Here is a 19370-nt window from a genome sequence, read left to right as displayed (position 1 = left end):
ATGGATGGAGATGTGGTTGCTGAGGCAATATAGGTTCAAGGTTGTAACTCCAAAACTTTATAAAACATTGTGCCACCGACCCTAACCACAAACAGTGAGCAGCCCTTCCATAAATAGCACTGTGTGCTTCTGCCATGATGATCACCCTAATCTTACATCATGAGGGACATAACTTGAGCTGTATTTCTAACCCTGTATGGTGAACTTCACCCCAGTGCATAAGGCCAGTGCAAAAGCCTATGTCAACTTAAGTCTCTGGCCGGGGGGGCCACTGGTGCTCTGGGCCGGTGGTCCAGGAGCACCACGGGTGCTGTGGAGGGGTGGCCCAGGACTGGTGCTGGGGGCACCAGAGGAGTGGTGCATGGCTCGAGACCCCCCCAGGTGCTGGGAGGGACTGGGCGGGAGGGGAGGGTTGGTGGGGCTGACAGGCTCCCTATCCAGCTCCGACTGTCATGACCCTGCAGTTCCTAAGGGGAGGGGCGGCACGGGGGGCTCCACGCGCTGCTCCTGCCACAAGCGACGTCTTCACAGCTCCCGTTGGCGGGGAATCATTGGCCGGGACTCACTGACGTCAAAGCAGAAACTATCATTTATATCAGTGTGCATTGGATTAGATTCATTATAGCAAGATGTGCAGAGCATACAGAATACAGGCTCCCTGAAATTGCAGTGGTTAATGCTAGAATATCCCAAACCAATAGCAGCATGGATGTGAAGGACCAGACTGGACTCTTGTACATGCTACTGATGCTCAGATCCAGCTCAGAATTTCCTTCATATTTATTTCCACCTTAACTCCAATGAAGTCAGGAGAATGTTACCAGGAATGTAGCCTGCCCATGAAAATTTTCATATGAAAGAAACCTGCAGGGTGTAGTTTGCATGTGAGGTTAAGATTAGACTAATGAACATAAACATTGCGGAAACAATTACATCAATTGAAAGAGTCACAACAAAGAGTCCAACAAAATGTGTTTTGTAACTAATAAAGACCTCATGGACAAATGGTGGCTCCGATCCTCCAGGCAGTTTCAGAAACTGTATAAAAGCTCCTGCCACTCAGGGCTCTTCTAACCACTTCTCTTCACTTATTCTCCTCCGAGACCTGGGTAAGTCTGATTTCAATCAATCTCTTGATAACTATTGAAGTGTCACATTAGTAATGTTTCCAATTCAGGCCTGAATCTTGTATGTAGACTCTGTGATTCTCAGCAATTATGAGGAGCTTTCCCATAATTTGTGTAGTTGTTAAGTTGCAGGCATTAGTGGATTCAAGTTTTAGAAGTTATAGGTGGGATTTGCAAAGCCACATATGTGTTTCCGACACCAAGATTCTATGATTCCAAACTTGTTACTATGTGACACACGATAATGGATTCAATGGACCACCCGTCTGATCGAATATGACAGTTTTTATTGTGCACGTAGCAATTTTAGATGCAGATCTTAAACTGGGGTAAATTATCATAGCTCCACTGAAGTCAGTATAACTGAGCCAATTTCACCCAACTCATAATCTGGTCCTTAGTATTTTGTACAGAAAAAAGAATATTTATTTATCATTCATTCATTCGCAAGTGTTGCTGTCGCACAAGTTAGACAAACAGAAAATGCCACAATCTGCTTAAGGAGGGAAGTGGTCAGACTGTTGAGGCAAAATCCACACAAGGAAACTAACCTTATGAACTTTGTCCCTGCCATACTTTGTATAAACATTTTGTAAAAGGAAATAAATATCTCATCATGCAAGGTAGAATGGTCTATACCATATGTTTAATCTACAGGGAGTATATTTCAGAGAAAGGGATTGAGAGGGAATCAAAGGGTTTGATTGAGCGGGAGTTAAGAGTAAGTAGAAGAAGAGGATTAGGAGGAGGAAATTGGGAGGCAACACTGTGCAAGTCGATTGGCTGACACCCAACTGAGGATCTATGTCAGGGGTCAGCAACCTTTCAGAAGTGGTGTTTTGCGTGCCAGTAATACATTTTACATTTACAGGGGCCAGCGGATGGAACCCCAGACCGGCAGCGGGATAAGTGGACAGTCCACAGCCCGCTGCCGGCCAGGGGTTCTGTCCATCCAGGCTGGCAGTGGGCTGAGCGGGGCCGGCGGTGGGGGCCTCACGCCGGCAGCAGCCTGCACAGTAAATCAGCTCGCGTGCCGCCTTTGGCACGCGTGCCATAGGTTGCCGACCCCTGATCTACGTCATCATTTCCCTGCTCTCTCTCTCGCTCTTTCTCCAGGGCCTCCAATGCCATAGCAACTGAGCTTTGACCCATTTGTTCCACTGATCCCCATGCATTATATTGATTCTATTCCCTGCTGTGTTTTTCAGGTTTACCGCCGACACAGAAAGATGACTTTCGACGAAAACTTTAGTGATGAATTGTATTATAAGCCCTACCATTATGGAGGCTGGGGTGGTAGAGGTTACGGCTACTGCAGGCCATGGTGCTATCAAAGGCCATACAAGTGTTGTTGGGGCTATCCCAAAGGTTGTTGGTACCCTTATCCTTGCCATTGGGGCTGGGGGTACGGCTATGGAAAGGGTTGGCCATGTTTCGCCCAGGAGGAATAGATCTGGTATGTGGAAAGACCAGGAAACGTTAAGCAAGATTCACAGATGAGTTTATGGGCAATAGGTTTGAGAAATGCAGAGTGCCCTCAACTCCCATGGGAGCTGTGAGTGCTCAGCATCTCAGTAAATCTGCCCCATATCTATATTTCCTAGGTTACACTTGTTGACTGTTTCCTCTACTGCCTTCCATACACTCTGCTTCTTCTAGAATAATCTGTTTGGGCGTGAATCTCAATTCCATGAAGGCCCCTTTACATCACTCTGACACAGTAAATGAAGCAGGCTCTTTACAATGACGTGCAAAGGGGTCTTAGTGTCAATGAGAATTAAGCCCTATGTGTCCTTTCATGCATATGTGCCATTTGTTTCTGCTTTCATCTTTGATTTATATGTTGTTTACTGGAGAAGTAGTTTCGTTCTTGCCTTTAGTACTTTGTCTCATTTAATTCTGACTGTGATGAAAGTAATACCTTAAAATGGTTGCAAAGAGAACTTTATTGTGAAAATCTACAGCTGTGATGAAGAACGAAGAACATCTGTTGTGAAATGCATCACCTTGGATCTAATGATTCATTGTAGACCTTCTTGATACCTTGGAGATATTATTTTAATTCTGAATTCTTTCCATCGCTTTCTGTGTACTTGTCTTCCGATTCACATTAAAATGCTTCTGAATCATAATATCATCCTTCTGGGTTTCCTTTCTGCTCCATTCCTTATTGACCAGCCATTGTGGCCCAGATTCACACAGCTAATTTGGTGCCTAATGTTACTCCAGAATTGAGGGGTGTCTTACCCCAGAATTTCATCAAGCTAATTGCAGTCATATTGTATGCACTCAGCCACCATGAATTACTAAAATAGAACATCATGTAGTTAAGGGTTAGTTTGGAGAAGGGCTTTTGGTGGCGAGGTTGAATACTGGCTGCATGGTTGCAGTTTCTGCTAACCAGAATGGGAAGAGGGGAGAAAAGAATCAACAAATTGAGACTGAAAGAAAATAAGTGGATGGAGACCTTGAGTTTGGGTGACTGAGAGAGAAGCTTATTATGGCTAAGGTTGTTAGGAAAGTTTTGTTGATTGGCAATTGATTGAAGTTAGGAGAGGTGATGACCCAGTCGGGGACACTATGAACTATAGGTTTTATAAAAATTAGTTATAAAAAGACTAGATAATAGAGTGTACTTTGGAGCAGTTCTCTGAAGCTATCCTGAGAGACTTAATCCTGACACCATACTCCCCAGTGGGGAAGTGTCCAGCCATTGCTGACCTGCTGCTAATTACTAGATACCATCTCAGATTTTAGATAATTATTTGGGATGTTCTAAAGCTATTGCTTATGTGTGTGTGTGCTTAAATGTTATAAATATTAGTTTTAGATAAGAGCTCACTTGCTGTATCATCCGGAAACTAATTAGTCTAAAGAAGTGTGTTTCCCTGAATGAAGCCCCATGGCACGAGCACATGAAAGAAACCTAAGGTCATTACCTCCAGATCCAGGTTTGGATCCTGCAAAGTAAACTGGACACAAAGTTCCTGTGCCTGCTTAGGCTAACAGTCCAGAGCTGGAGAGAGATCACCACCTCTTACAGGCTGTTCTGCTTCTAGTCTTCTCCTCCTTGCTCAGTTTCCTCTTGCTGTTTGACTGGTCCCTACCGTGGAGCAGGGATTCATCTTCATTGCACTCAGGCCGTTCTATTTCGGATCTCCAGGCTGACCCCTTAGAGGGGTAGTACACTCCTTGTCATACCTCCCTCTTTGAGTGGACCTATTGTTGCACTCATTGAATGTTCACGTCTTCATCTGTTCTACCGGGAACTGGACTGGCTGTAATGCTAAGTACCCAGTGGGTGAGGCAGGCTTTTCAGTCCTGCATTGTCTGGAGCCAGCTCAGAGATGCATTATCGGTGAGCAGGACAAATGGTGTCCCAAACAGGGAGTACATCACGGCCCAGTCTCTGGGCAAACATTCTTTTTTGAGGGCCATGGACAATGTCTCCTTTATTGGTAGACAAGATGGAATCAGTGTGGCAGAAGTATGACCAGAGACGACGTGTGGGGAGAGGATGAGGGGGTCAAGTGCCCCCCCCCAGATTGGCTTGGTGGGGGCAGGGAGGGAGAGGGGCTCTGTCCTTCTCTCTCTGTGCCTTCACCCCCTCGGCACATTCAGCCGCTCTCCCTGGCAGACAGGTGGCTCCTGGCCTTGGGCAGGGGCTTCCCGCTACCGCCCCATCTGCCGGGCATAGGGGACGAGTGAGCCAGAAACATTCTGGGTGGCAGTGGGTACACCTGCTTGTTCAGCCCCTGTCTCCAGCTGCTGGGATGGCAGCGGTCCTCCCTCTGTCCAGGACCTGCTACAGGGACAGGGGCCAAGTGAGCGGGAGCTCCCCTCCCAACAACCAAGCCCAGGCAGGGAGTGGTTTGCTGTTGCCTCCCACACAGGCTCTCTCAGGCACGAGCAGCTCTGTCCCTCTCCCCGCGCGGTTGCCAGATGCCAATGTCGGGAGGCGAAGGGAGAGAAGGACAGAACCCCTGTCCGGTACATAACCTGGGCGGTGGACCTGGGCTGGGTGTATGGCGGGGGTGGCGGGGAGCTGGGAAGGGGAAACACATGGTGTGGTCATGGGAGGCATCAGTCGTCTAAGAGGTGGCATGTTGGTCACATGCCCCCCCCCCCCAGATTTCTGCCAGGGGGAGTTGGGCTGAGTGCGGCTGAAGGGACGTGCCTGGGAAAGGCACCAACTGGAAGCACTCCTGCTGTACCCCACGAGGTGGCTCCCAGAGCAGAAAAGCGAGACCAGGCTGGCAGCATAGTCTCTGCCAGAGAGGGTGTGGGGAAGCCGGCTGAGTCTGTCCCTCTTTGCCAGCAGCCACATGGCCCCAGTGAGAATAACTCCTCTTCACTGCACACATAGGTATGGTGATATGAGGATTAAACCAGAAAGGAAAGTTATTTACCTGCTCAAGTACGTGTCTGGACTAGCCTGCCAGGGGTGGGCAGAAGGGAGCTCAGGGAGACGGGGCAATGGTGGGGGGAGGTATTGGGGCTGGTGGTGCTGGAGTATGGGGGAGAAAGTGGGGGCTGGGAGCGATGGGAGGGACAGGGGAGGCACCGGGAGCCAGAGATGATGTGGGAGATGGGAGAGGCAGCGGGGGCCAGGGGTGATCGGTGGGAGTCCAGGGGGAGTAGTGGGAGCCAGGGGCAATGTCGGAGGTGTGGGGCTGGGGGAGCCACAGTGGTAAGGACACCGAAATACAAGTTCACCCAGGGTGCCGTATTCCCTAAGGATGACTCTGGGAGGGCTGGTCTTAAGCGTGGGCAACAGGGTCGGGGGGAGCTCTGCTCAAGAGGCTGATGCTGGAGGTTGCCTTGGCAGTACTTGGGAAGCTGCCCCAGCCACTATCTGCTGTTACCAGTGGCCTATGGTCCTGCCTGTGAATAGGGCAGACTTGGAGTGCCAACTTCTCCCCATTGACCGTGGGGACCTGTCAATCTCAGGATCCTGACTTGGCTCCTCTTCAGCCCTTCTGCTTCCACCTCATGTTCAGAGAGCACCAACCAACCCCCCACTAAGTGTCAGTAAGGAGCCAACAGCCCCCTGACATTAGTACATGCTCTCCTTCCCTGGGGCTTCAGTAAGGGAGAGACACTTCTTTGGAATAGTTTGTTTAGTCTTTGCATTGCCCTGAACTGTGCAAATCGATTGACTGACACCCAACTGGGGGAAGATGAAGGAGGAGCTTTCCCAGAGGGTACGTCTGGCCACAAGGGGGGGTTTAGGATGGCCCACCAGTTTACACAGGCCACAACTCAGTCCTGCTTGAAATGTCTGATACTTAAATCTGAAACACTGTGAATTAAACAACTTTTGGATTTAGGAATAACTCGTGTGGCGACACCAGACTGCTCTCTAACCTCAGGAGTATGGGAGCGAATAAGAGTATCAGTTGAATCGTGGCCTTGCCCGTGAGCAACAAACCAATCACCTGTTGGTAGGCACTGAACGGTGACTGAAAAGATCTAGAAGAAGAAGAGCCAACACCCTATTTGGTTTAGGTCGTACAAAGAGGGGAAGCACCGGGGTAATGCCTGTCTTACGATTTTCTGAATTTTGTCGCACCTGAATCACTTCTCACTACAGGGCTCAAGTGGGACTTAAGAAGTGCACAGGCCCTGGCACTCCAGAGTGAAAGTTTACACACAGGCCCAGAGTCACAAAGATATTTAGGTCATGTCTACACTACTTCGACCTAAGAATAGAGGTGTACACATTGCAATGCTCCTACCGCTGCTTCAGCTTGCCTGCTACACAATAGGTGTAGATCTAAGGATGATGTCGTTAGATTGAAGTAGTGTCAGTGTAGACACTGTGTTGCTTACATCACCCATGTGGCCTCCAGGAGGTATTCCACAATTCCACCACTCTGGTCACCATTTTGAACTCTCTTGTGCCCCTCGCCTGTTAAAGTTGCGGGAAGTTTTGAACTTGTTCTTCCCGTTTGCTTGGTGTGGAGAGCTCACATAGCTACTGCCCAGCTGAGCATGCTGGCTCCACGTAGCAAACACGTTCCCGCCTGGAGTACACGGGAGGTGGTGGATCTCTTGAGTCTGTAGGGAGAGGTGGCTGTGCAGGCACATCTCCGCTCCAGCTGCAGAAAGTTACTCAGGGGATGGAGGAGAAGGGCTATGACAGTGAAACACAGCAATGCAGATTAAAAATAAAATAGCTGCGGCAGGCACAGTAAGCGTAGCAGACGGCACGGGAGACCAATAGTTGGTTTTGGTGCAGCTTCAGAGACATGTCGCTTCTATAAGGTGGGGGACGAGGTCATGGAAGTGGTGAATACCCCCTCCGTTGAGCTCCTCTTATACCATTGTGTTCATTATGCACAGCACAATACTGCAGAGCAGTGCAGGACCCATGCTTTCTGACACACATGGATGGCTCGCAGGTTATCAGGGCAGTTGAAAAACGGCTGAAAACTTAGTAGATGCCCATGGAATGATGTGATTGAGAAACCTGCATCATGTGACACTGAGCCTACCCAGCTGAGGCATTGCAAACCCCTCCCAAAACACCCTGTGGCCGGTTGCACAGTGGGATAGCCACCCACTATACGCTGTTCTCTGTGCCAATGCTACTGTGGATGTGCTCTGCCGACACAAGGAGCAGAGTGTGGAAATACAACAGCAGTATACTTACAGCGGTGGCTGTATGTGAATGTAACTTAAGTTACCAGAAGGCTGGTATTATGATGCAGAATGACTTTAATGTGAGTAAGAAGAGGCGTACACAGGAAGAACGCTAAGCAGAAAGAATATATTTCAAGAGTTTCAAGAAGGTCTGCAATGAATCATTAGCTACAAGGTGATGTATTTCACAGGAGAAGTTCCTCGTGTTTCATTACAGCTGTAGAGTTTGACAATCAAGTCCTGTTTGCAACTTTTTTAAGGTACTTGTTTCATCTCAGAGAGAATGAAATAAGACGAAGCACAACTGAAGCCAGGAAGTAATCTGCTTATCCAGTATACAACTTTTATAATACTGTTGAACCCAGAAACAAATGGCAGATATGCATGAAAAGACTAGAACATGTATGGCTTCATTCTCATTAACACTAAGACCCTTTTGCACTGCTTTGTAAGAAGCCTTCAAGTGAGTGTAAATGTTTTTTTCACCCAAACTTAAGGCCTCTGTTTAATTTACTGTCAGAGTGACCTAAAGGGGCCTTCATGGAATTGAGATTCATGCCTAAACAGATTATTCTAGAAGAAGCAGAGGGTATGGAATGCAGTAGAGGAAACAGTCAACTGGTGTAATCTGGGAACTAGAGATATGGGGCAGATTTACTGAGATGCTGAGCACTCACAGCTCGCAGGGGAGTCGAGGGTGCTTTGCATTTCTGAAACACATTGACCATAAGATCAGCTGTGAATCTGTATCTTGCGTTCTGTTTCCTGGTCTTTCCATTTTCTGAGTGTATTATTCCTTCTGGGCAAACCATGGCCAACCCTTTCCATAGCCGTACTCCCAGCCCCATCGGAAAGGGTAAGGGTACCAACAACCTTTGGAATAGCCCCAACAACTCTTGTACGGCCTTCGGTAACACCATGGCCTACAGCAGCCGTAACCTCTGGAACCACGCCAGCCCCCATAATAGTAGGGCTTATAATACAATTCATCACTAAAGTTTTTGTCTAAAGTCAACTTTCTGTGTCAGAGGTAAACCTAAAAAACACAGCAGGAAATAGAATCAATATAATGCATGCATGGGTGATCAGTGGAACAAATTGGTCAAACTGCAGTTACTATGGCATTGGATGCCATGGAGAGAGAGAGAGAGGAGGGAAATTATGACGTAGATCCTCAGTTCCTGGCTACGTGTTGCCTCCCATTTCCTCCTCCTAATCCTCTTCTTCCACTTACTCTTAACCTCCCTCTCAATCAACCCCTTTGATTCCCTCTCAATCCCTTTCTCTAAAAAATACTGAGGGTAGATTAAATATATGGTATAGACACTTTCTGCCTTGCCTGAATGAGATATTTATTCTGTTTTACAAAAGATTTATACAAAATATGGAAGGGACAAAGTTCATAATGTTAGTTTCCTTGTGTGGATTTTGCCTCAGCAGTCTGACCACATCTCTCGTTAAGCAGACAATGGCGTTTTCTGTTTGTCTAACTTGTGAGACAGCAACACTTGCAAATGAATGAATGATAAATGAATATTCTTTTTTCTGTACAAAATACTAAGGACCAGATTGTGAGCTGGGTGAAATTGGGTCAGTTACACTGATGTCAGTGGAGCTATGATAATTTACCCCAGTTTAAGATCTGTATCTAAAATTGCTATTTCCACAATAAGAATATAGGAACTGTCAGACTAAATGAGACCGGTGATCCATTGAATCCATTATTGTGTCTCACACAGTAACAAGTACCAGACACTTCCCAATGAAGTACAGCACTGAAATGGCCCTTTATTGAAGAAAGTGGAGGAGTTTCTTCCCAAAACACCTCAATGAAAGCTGTGCTATGAGATTATTCACATCTACCAAAGGATTAAATTTCCTATCTTCAGTTAGGAATCATAGGATCTTGGTGTCGGAAACACATATATGGTTCTGTAAATCCCACCCTTAATTAAGTGTTCAAGCTACAATACTAAAATTGTTGCATCTGTGACGTTGCACCCCAAAAGACTTTATGGAAATATGCTTATGAATGTATATATGACATAACTGGAATATGTTTTATGCTACATATGCCATGTAACATATCTATGTAAAGGTTATGATCTACTGAATATTTTCATCCTATTTGTATGCATGTATCATTGTTGTATTCGAAGTTATGAATATTGGCTGTATAATTGTTTGATTTTAAATAGCCTTAGTAAGGCGTTTGGTCAGCTTCTTTAGAAAGGAATTTGCAAGTTAAGTGCCCAATCAAGAAGCCACAGGACTCTCTGTTGCTTTTTAATGGACAATGGATCTTGGAAGCTCCAATCCACATAAGAAGTCTACATGAGGACATTCAAGGTAGCATGTAAACCATGGCTGCTACCTGTAAGTTCTGAGTCATGCATGGACATGTGATTTGCCCATGTGACTCCAAAACTCCATCCTGTAGCTGGAATTCTACACAGGGGGAGGGAGGGGTGTCCACCCACAAGAGAAAGTCTATTTAAACCCCTGGGAGATCCCTCCATTTTGTCTTCAGCTGGCTCAAGGAAAGCAGGGGCAGAAGTAGTCTTGGCACATCAGTTGGCAGTTCCCAAGGGGTTTTCTGTGATCCAACCCATCCCACACTCCAAACAGAGCTTCCTCTAACCATGGAAAGGGAAGAGCATTTCTTTGATTTTCAGATGTCCTTGTAGTCAACAGAGCAGTGACAATTTACAGCAGCTCAGGATCTGGCCCATAATCGATAAAATGGAATTTTATACACAAGCGAACCACGTACCAGCTATTTAATAAAAATCAAAAAGCAACAAATTCTGAGGCTAGATATCAGATATCAGGCCTAGAAATGAGAGAAATTGAAATACATGTTTAAAGTGACCCTATTACTCAAAACATAGATATCTTCTATGAACAAGCTATTACTATTGTAATCATATGATATTTGCATATGTAGAACTTTAATGGCTGTTTGTGAAGTGCTTTGGTATCCTGAGTTCTAAGGACACCACTTAACACCCAACAAGAGTGTTATTATCCTTATTTTCTAGGCAAATAAACAGAGGCCCATTGTGCTGAAGGTCACACAAGGAGTCAAGTGCAGAGCTAGAGCTAAAACCACATAGTCCAATCTCTCACGCCACATGCTGCTCTCTGAGTTGAACATTGTTAGACTGAATCACAAGACAACATTAGTCAAGAGTTTTGTTAATGTCATGTAGTGCAGGGGTTCTCAAACTGCGGGTTGGGACCCCTCAGGGGGTCGTGACGTCATTACAAGGGGGGTTGCAAGCTGTCAACTTCCACCCCAAACCCCGCTTGCCTCCAGCATTTATATTGGAGTTAAATATATTTAAAAGGGTGTTTAATTTATTAGGGGGGGTCGCACTCAGAGGCTTGCAATGTGAAAGGGGTCACCAGTAAAAAAGTTTGAGACCCACTGATGTAGTGTTTTTGGCTTCCTAATATACAACTTACATGAAGTGCTTGATTTGTAATGAAAGAGGGTTCTGGGGCTCAAGCAATTGGATGCCATGTCTCAAGCAATTTTTTTTACTTTTGTGCTTGATTCAGCAAGCCTAGAAGCTGCAATTTTCAGAGGTGCCTAGGCATTTGGGACAGAAGTTCCTGTTTACTTTCATTAAGAATTAGGTGTTCAAATCCCATAGGTAGCTTTGAACAATTTCATATTCAACTTTCAAGATAGGGGAGTTAGGATGAAACTTCCCCAGTTTTTTTCATAATAGGTCACTTCTGTGTTCTTCTTTATTCTGTAGCAGAAGGTACTTGGCAAGATTTCAGACAGAATAATCAATTAGAAGGAGCTCTGGTCTGATCCAGTATGGAAATTTCTGTGTTCCTACCTGCACTAATAGCAATGTTAGATGTAGATCGACAGCTAGGATAAGTTAGCCTAAACCCTTGAACTCAGTTGAACTTTGCCCATATCTACCTCCTCAGGATCTGGCTCTTAGTATTAGAACGGCCATACTGGGTCAAACCAATGGTCCATCTATCCTTCAACAGTGACCAATGCAGGTGCTTCAGAGGGAGTGAATAGAACAGGCAATCATGAAGTGATCCATCCCCTCATCCATTTCTAGCATCTGGCAAAGAGGACACTTAAGAGCAGGTTTTCCATTCCTTTATTAGCAAGTATTGCTTGCTCAGAAGCTTTAGAAGGCAAACTGCCAGTCTGTCATTCAGAAGTAAAGTGTTTTTGATGCAGAGATTACATCCTCTCAAGGAAATTAACATGAGCAAACTGGCCCCTGCAATCCACTGTACAAACCATTTGTAAAAAGGAATAAAAATCCCATGTGTGCATGATTGAAATAGTCTAGAGCAGATATTTACTTTGCTGTCAGTATTTTTCAGAGAAAGGGATTGAGAGGGAATCAAAGGGGCTGGTTAGGAGGGAGGTTAAGGGTGAGTGGGAAAAGGAGACCAGGATGAGGAAATAAGAGGCAACATGTATCCAGGAAATGAGGGTCTGGGTCATCATTTCCCTGTTCCATCTCTCTCTCTCTCTCTCTCTCTCTCTCTCTCTCTCTCTCTCTCTCTCTCTCTCTCTCTCTCTCTCCATGGCCTTCAAAACAGTAGTAACTGAGCATTGAAGATTTTACTCCACTAGTGAATTATGTTGACTCTTTTCCCTGCTGTGTGTTTCAGGTTGACCTCCAACACAGAAAGATGACTTTCGACAAAAACTTTATTGATGAATTGTATTATAACCCCTACTATTATGGTTCCAGAGATTATGGCTCTTGTAGGCCATGGTGTTACCAAAGGCCATACAAGTTTTGGTGGGGCTATCCCAAAGTTTGTTGCTATCCTTCCCCTTGCCATGGGGGCTGGGGATACGACTATGAAAAGGGTTGGCCATGTTTCACCCACGAGGAATAGACCCGGAATGTGGAAAGACCAGGAAATGGAAAACAAGATACAAATTCACGGTTGATCTTATGGGCAATGGCTTTCAGAAATGGGGAGTGCCCTCGACTCCCATGGGAGTTGTGAGTGCTCAGCACCTCAGTCAATCTGCCCCATATCTCTATTTCGCAGATTACATTAGCTGACTATTTCCTCTACTGCATTCCATACTCTCTGCTTCTTCTAGAATAATCTGCTTACGCGTGAATCTAAATTCCATGAAGGCCCCTTTAGGTCACTCTGACACAATAAATTAAACAGAGGCCTTAAGTTTGGGTGAAAAAACATGAACCCTCACTTGAAGGCTCCTTACAAAGTAGAGCAAAGGTGTCTTAGCGTCAATGAGAATCAAGCGCTACGTCTTCTAGTCCTTTCTTGCATATATGTCATTTGTTTTTGTTTTCAATTTTGCTATAGAAATTGTTTACTGCAGAAGTAGTTTCATCCATGGCATAAATTGTGCTTTGCCTCATTTGATTCTGACTGGGATCAACCCAATACCTTAAAATGGTTGCACACAGGACTTGTTATATTATACAGCTATAATGAAGAACATCTGGTGTGAAATGCATCACCTTGGAGCCAGTGATTCATTGTAGACCTTCTTGAAACCTTGGAGATATTATTTTAATTCTGAATTCTTTCTGTCACTTTCTGTGTACTTGGCTTCTTATACGCATTGATATGATTCTGTATCATAATATCATCCTTGGTTTTGCTTTCTGCTCCATTCCTCATTGACCAGCCAATTGAGACTAAAAGAAAATAAGTCGATGGAGACCTTGAGTTTGGATGACATTTAGATAGAAGCTTATCATGGCTAAGAACGTTAGGAAAGTGTTGTTGATAGGCAATTGATTGACGTTAGGAGAAGTCATGACCCAGTAGGGGTCACTATGAGCTATAGATTTTGTAAAAATTGGTTATAAAAAGACTAGATAATAGAGTGTACTTTGGAACTGTCCTCTGAAGCTCTCCTGGGAGACTTTTTCCCTGACACCATATTCCCCAGTGGAGAAGTGTCCAGCCATTGCTGACTTGCCGCTAATTACTTAATACCATCTCAGATTTTAGGGAATTATTTGGGATGTTCTAAAACTATTGCTTATGTCTGAGTGTGCTTAAATGTAATAAATATTAGTTTTAGATAAGTGCATGCTTATTTGTATCAAGCTTTCATCAGCTGGAAGTGCTGTGTTCCCATTGATTTATTCCTGTCACTGCCTGGAGTGAAACAGTTAAGTTACCACTGCTTTGGGTTCTGAAAACCCTGGCTAACATCTACCCACCATTGAAAGCAATGGGAGTCAGGTGCCTAAATAATTGTTTAAATCTGGGCCTGTTGGTAAAAGTCACTCCTGTGCAGGGAGCCAGTGCCTGTGCACTACTTTAGTCCCACTTGAGTCCTGTAGTGTGGACATAATTAGATCTGGGGGGGAGTCTGTAAATCGTAAGAGAGGTATTACCCTAGTGGTTAAACCCAGATCGAGTGTTGGGTATTCTCTCTTAATCAGAACATCTTCACCTTTGCAGTCACTGTTCAGTGCCCAACAACAGGTGCTTGGTATTTTCCAGATGCACAATGCAGCACTCAAACCTTTCCTCCTTTTTCCTCCCATACTGCTGAGGTAAAAGAGCGGCCTGGTGTCTTCTCACATCTTATTCCAACCACCCAATGTTCTTTAAGAGAAAGTATTTCAGATCTAAGTTTCAGACATCTTAACCATAACTGGGCTGGGGCCTGTGGAGAGGGGGTGGCCACCTGAAGAACCCTGTTTTGACTAGATGTGAGACTGTAGCTGAGCCCCATCTTATCGTCCCCCAGCTGGGTGTCAGCCAAGACACTTACAGAAGTCAGGGTAATGAAAAGGCAAAACAAACTAGTCTAAAGAAGTGTCAGGTTTCAGAGTGGTAGCTGTGTTAGTCTGTATCAGCAAAAACAACGAGGAGTCCTTGTGGCACCTTAGAGCCTAACACATTTATTTGGGCATAAGCTTTCGTGGGCTAAAACCCACTTCATCGGATGCATGGAGTGAAAAATACAGTAAGCAGTATATATATATGAAAAGATGGGAGTTGCCTTACCAAGTGGGGGATCAGTGCTAACGAGGTCAATTCATTTAAGGTGGAAGTGGCCTATTCCACTGTGAAATATATACCAATGTGATATATGCTATCATGTGCCAGCAATGCCCCTCTGCCATGTACATTGGCTAGTCTCTATGCAAAAGAATAAATGGACACAAATCAGACATTAAGAATTGTAACATTCAAAAACCAGTAGGAGAGCACTTCAGTATCCCTGGACACTCAATAACAGACTTAAAAGTGGCAATTCTTCAACAACAAAACTTCAAAAAGAGACTTCAACAAGAAACTGCAGACCTGGAATTAATTTGCAAACTGGACACCATCAAATTAGGCCTGAATAAAGACTGGGAGTGGATGGGTCACTACAAAAAGTAATTTCCCCTCTGCTGATACTCACACCTTCTTGTCAACTGTTGGAAATGGGCGATGTCCACCTTGATTGCATTGGGCTCATTAGCACTACAAAAGTAATTAACTGTTGAGAATAGGCCACTTCCACTGCATTGCTTATATCACCCTAAGTGGCCTCCAGCAGGTATCCCACAAAGCCCACCATGACCGCTCTGCTCACCATATTGAACTCTGCTGTCCCGCAGCCAGGTACAGCATGTGCCCCTCCCCTGTTAAAGTCCCTGGAAATTTTGAACGTGCTCTTCCTGTTTGCTTGGTGTGGAGAGCTCACATAACTACCGCCCAGCTGAGCCTGCCGGCTCCACGCAGCAAAGAGATTCCAGCCTGGAGTACACGGGAGGTGGTGTATCCCCTGGGTGTGTGGAGAGAGGAGGCGGTGCAGGCACAGCTCTGCTCCAGCCGCAGAAAGTTACTCAGGGCATGGAGCAGAAGGGCTGTGACAGTGAAACGCAGCAGTGCAGAGTAAAAATAAAACAGCTGTGGCAGGCACAGCAGGCGCAGCAGAAGGCATAGGAGGCCACGAGTTAGTTTTGGTGCGGCTCCACAGATATGCCACTTCTATAAGGAGGGGGTGAGGTCCTGGTGGTGGTGCATAGCCCCCCTCTTGAGCTCCTCTTATACCATTGTGTTCGTAACAGACAGCACAATACTGCAGAGGAGTGCAGGATCCATGCTTTCTGACACACATGGATGTTACCAGGTTACTAGGGGGTTGAAAAATGGCTGGAAACCTAGTAGGATGCCCATGGAATGATGCGATGAGGAACCTGCATCATGTAACACCGAGGCTACCCACATGAGGCATTGAAATCTCCTCCCAAAACACCCTATGGCCAGTTGCACAGTGGGATAGCCACTGTGTGCTGTTCTCTGTGCTGATGGAAGAGCTGCTCCTCTGGATGTGCTCTTCCGATACAAGGAACAGAGAGTGGAAATGCAACAGCAGTATATTTACAGCAGCAGCAGTATGTGAATGTAACTTAAAATAACTTAACTTTGTAGTGCAGACATGGCCTTACATGCCAAACTCACAGTGATTTCAGTAAGAGTTAGGTGCCTACGGAGCTCTGTGAACTTGTGCCACAGAGGTTGGTAAACAAGGGATGGAGCAGAAAGGAAAAGCAGGAGGCTGGTATTATGATGCAGAATGACTTTAATGTGAGTAAGAAGAGGAGTACACAGCAAGTGACAGAAAGAACACAAAGTAGAGAGGATATATTTCAAGGGTTTCAAGAAGGTCTACAATGAATCATTGGCTCCAAGGTGATGCATTTCAGAGGAGAAGTTTCTCGTTCTTCAATACAGCTGTAGAGTTTGAAAATCAAGTCCTGTTTGCAACTATTTTAAGGTACTTGTTTCATCCCAGACAGAATCAAACAAGACAAAGCACAACTTAAGCAAAGAAATAATCTGCTTATCCAGTATACAACTTTTATAGCACTGTTGAAACCAGAAACAAAGGGCACATATGCATGAAAGGACTAGAACACGTAGGGCTTCATTCTCATTGACACAAAGACCTCTTTACATGGCTCTTTGAGGAGTCTTCAAGTGAGTGTAAATGGCTTTTCACCCAAACGTAAGGCCTCTGCTTCATTTACTGTGTCAGAGTGGCCTAAAGGGGCCTTATGGAATTGAGATTCACGCCTAAACAGGTTATTCTAGAAGAAGCCGAGCATATGAAAGACAGTAGCAGAAACAGTCAACAAGTGTAACCTAGGAAATATAGATATGGGGCAGATTTACTGAGATGCTGAGCGCTCACAGCTCCCATGGGAGTTGAGGTCACCCTGCATTTTCTGAAACCTATTGCCCATAAACTCATCTGTGAATCTTGCTTAACGTTTCCTGGTCTTTCCACGTTCCGGGTCTATTCCTCCTGGGCGAAACATGGCCAACCCTTTCCATAGCCGTACCCCCAGCCCCAATGGCAAGGGTAAGGGTACCAACAACCTTTGGGATAGCCCCAACAACACTTGTATGGCCTTTGGTAGCACCATGGCTTACAGTAGCCGTATCCTCTACCACCCCAGCCTCCATAATGGTAGGGCTTATAATACAATTCATCACTAAAGTTTTCATCGAAAGTCATCTTTCTGTGTTGGCGGTAAACCTGAAAAACATAGCAGGGAATAGAATCAATATAATGCATGGGGATCAGTGGAGCAAATGGGTCAAAGCTCAGTTATTATGGCATTGGAGGCCCTGGAGAAAGAGCGAGAGAGAGAGCAGGGAAATGATGACGTAGATCAGGGGTTGGCAACCTATGGCACGCGTGCAAAAGGCGGCATGCGAGCTGAATTACTGTGGCAGGCTGCTGCCAGCCTGGGGTCCCCGCCGCCGGCGGTGCTCAGCCTGCTGCAGCCCGATGGATGGAACCCCTGGCTGGCAGCGGGCTGAGCGGGACTGGCGGCCGGGACCGCGGCTGGCAGGGACCGGCAGACGGAACCCCAGACCGGCAGCAGGCTGAGCTGCTCAGCCTGCTGCCAGCCAGGGGTCCAGCCACCGGTCCGCTCATCCCGCTGCCAGTCTCGGGTTCCATCCGCCGGCCCCTGTAAATGTAAAATGTATTACTGGCACGAAAAACACCACTTCTGAAAGGTTGCCGACCCCTGACGTAGATCCTCAGTTCCTGCCTACGTGTTGCCTCCCAATTTCCTCCTCCTAATTCTCTTCTTCCACTTACTCTTAACCTCCCTCTCAATCCACCCCTTTGATTCCCTCTCAATCCCTTTCTCTGAAATATACTGCCTGTAGATTAAACATATGGTATAGACCATTTCTACCTTGCATGATGAGATATTTATTTCCTTTTACAAAATGTTTATACAAAGTATGGCAGGGACAAAGTTCATAAGGTTAGTTTCCTTGTGTGGATTTTGCCTCAACAGTCTGACCACTTCCCTCCTTGAGCAGATTGTGGCATTTTCTGTTTGTCTAACTTGTGCGACAGCAACACTTGCAAATGAATGAATGATAAACACATATGTGGCTTTGCAAATCCCACCTATAACTTCTAAAACTTGAATCCACTAATACCTGCAACTTAACAGCTACTCAAATTATGGAAAAGCTCCTCATAATTGCTGAGAATCACAGAGTCAACATACAAGATCCAGGCCTGAACTGGAAACATTACTAATGTGACACTTCAATAGTTATCAAGAGCTTGATTGAAATCAGACTTACCCAGGTCACCGAGGAGAGTAAGTGAAGAGAAGTGGTTAGACGAGCCCTGAGTGGCAGGAGCTTTTATACAGTTTCTGAAACTGCCTGGAGGATCGGAGCCACCATTTGTCCATGAGGTCTTTATTAGTTACAAAACACATTTTGTTGGACTCTTTGTTGTGACTCTTTCAATTGATGTAATTGTTTCCGCAATGTTTATGTTCATTAGTCTAATCTTAACCTCACATGCAAACTACACCCTGCAGGTTTCTTTCATATGAAAATTTTCATGGGCAGGCTACATTCCTGGTAACATTCTCCTGACTTCATTGGAGTTAAGGTGGAAATAAATATGAAGGAAATTCTGAGCTGGATCTGAGCATCAGTAGCATGTACAAGAGTCCAGTCTGGTCCTTCACATCCATGCTAGTATTGGTTTGGGATATTCTGGCATTAACCACTGCAATTTCAGGGACCCTGTATTCTGTATGCTTTGCACATCTTGCTATAATGAATCTAATCCAATGCACACTGATATAAATGATAGTTTCTGCTTTGACGTCAGTGAGTCCCGGCCAATGATTCCCCGCCAACGGGAGCTGTGAAGACGTCGCTTGTGGCAGGAGCAGCGCGTGGAGCCCCCCGTGCCGCCCCTCCCCTGAGGAACTGCAGGGTCATGACAGTCGGAGCTGGATAGGGAGCCTGTCAGCCCCACCAACCCTCCCCTCCCGCCCAGTACTAGCAGTGGTCCCAGGCTGTGCGCCACTGCCCAGTCCCTCCCAGCACCAGGGGGGTCCCAAGCCATGCACCACTCCCCTGATGCCCCCAGCACCAGTCCTGGGCCACCCCTCCACAGCACCCGTGGTGCTCCCGGACCACCGGCCCAGAGCACCAGTGGCCCCCCCCGGCCCAAGTTTTAGTTAGGGGTATATAGTAAAAGTCAGAGACAGGTCACGGGCCGTGAATTTTTGCTTACGGCCCGTGACCAGTCCATGACTTTTACTA

This window comes from Emys orbicularis, chromosome 20 (assembly GCF_028017835.1).
Source record: "Emys orbicularis isolate rEmyOrb1 chromosome 20, rEmyOrb1.hap1, whole genome shotgun sequence".
NCBI classification, from domain to species: domain Eukaryota; kingdom Metazoa; phylum Chordata; order Testudines; family Emydidae; genus Emys; species Emys orbicularis.
Note: the sequence above shows the minus strand (reverse complement) of the source record.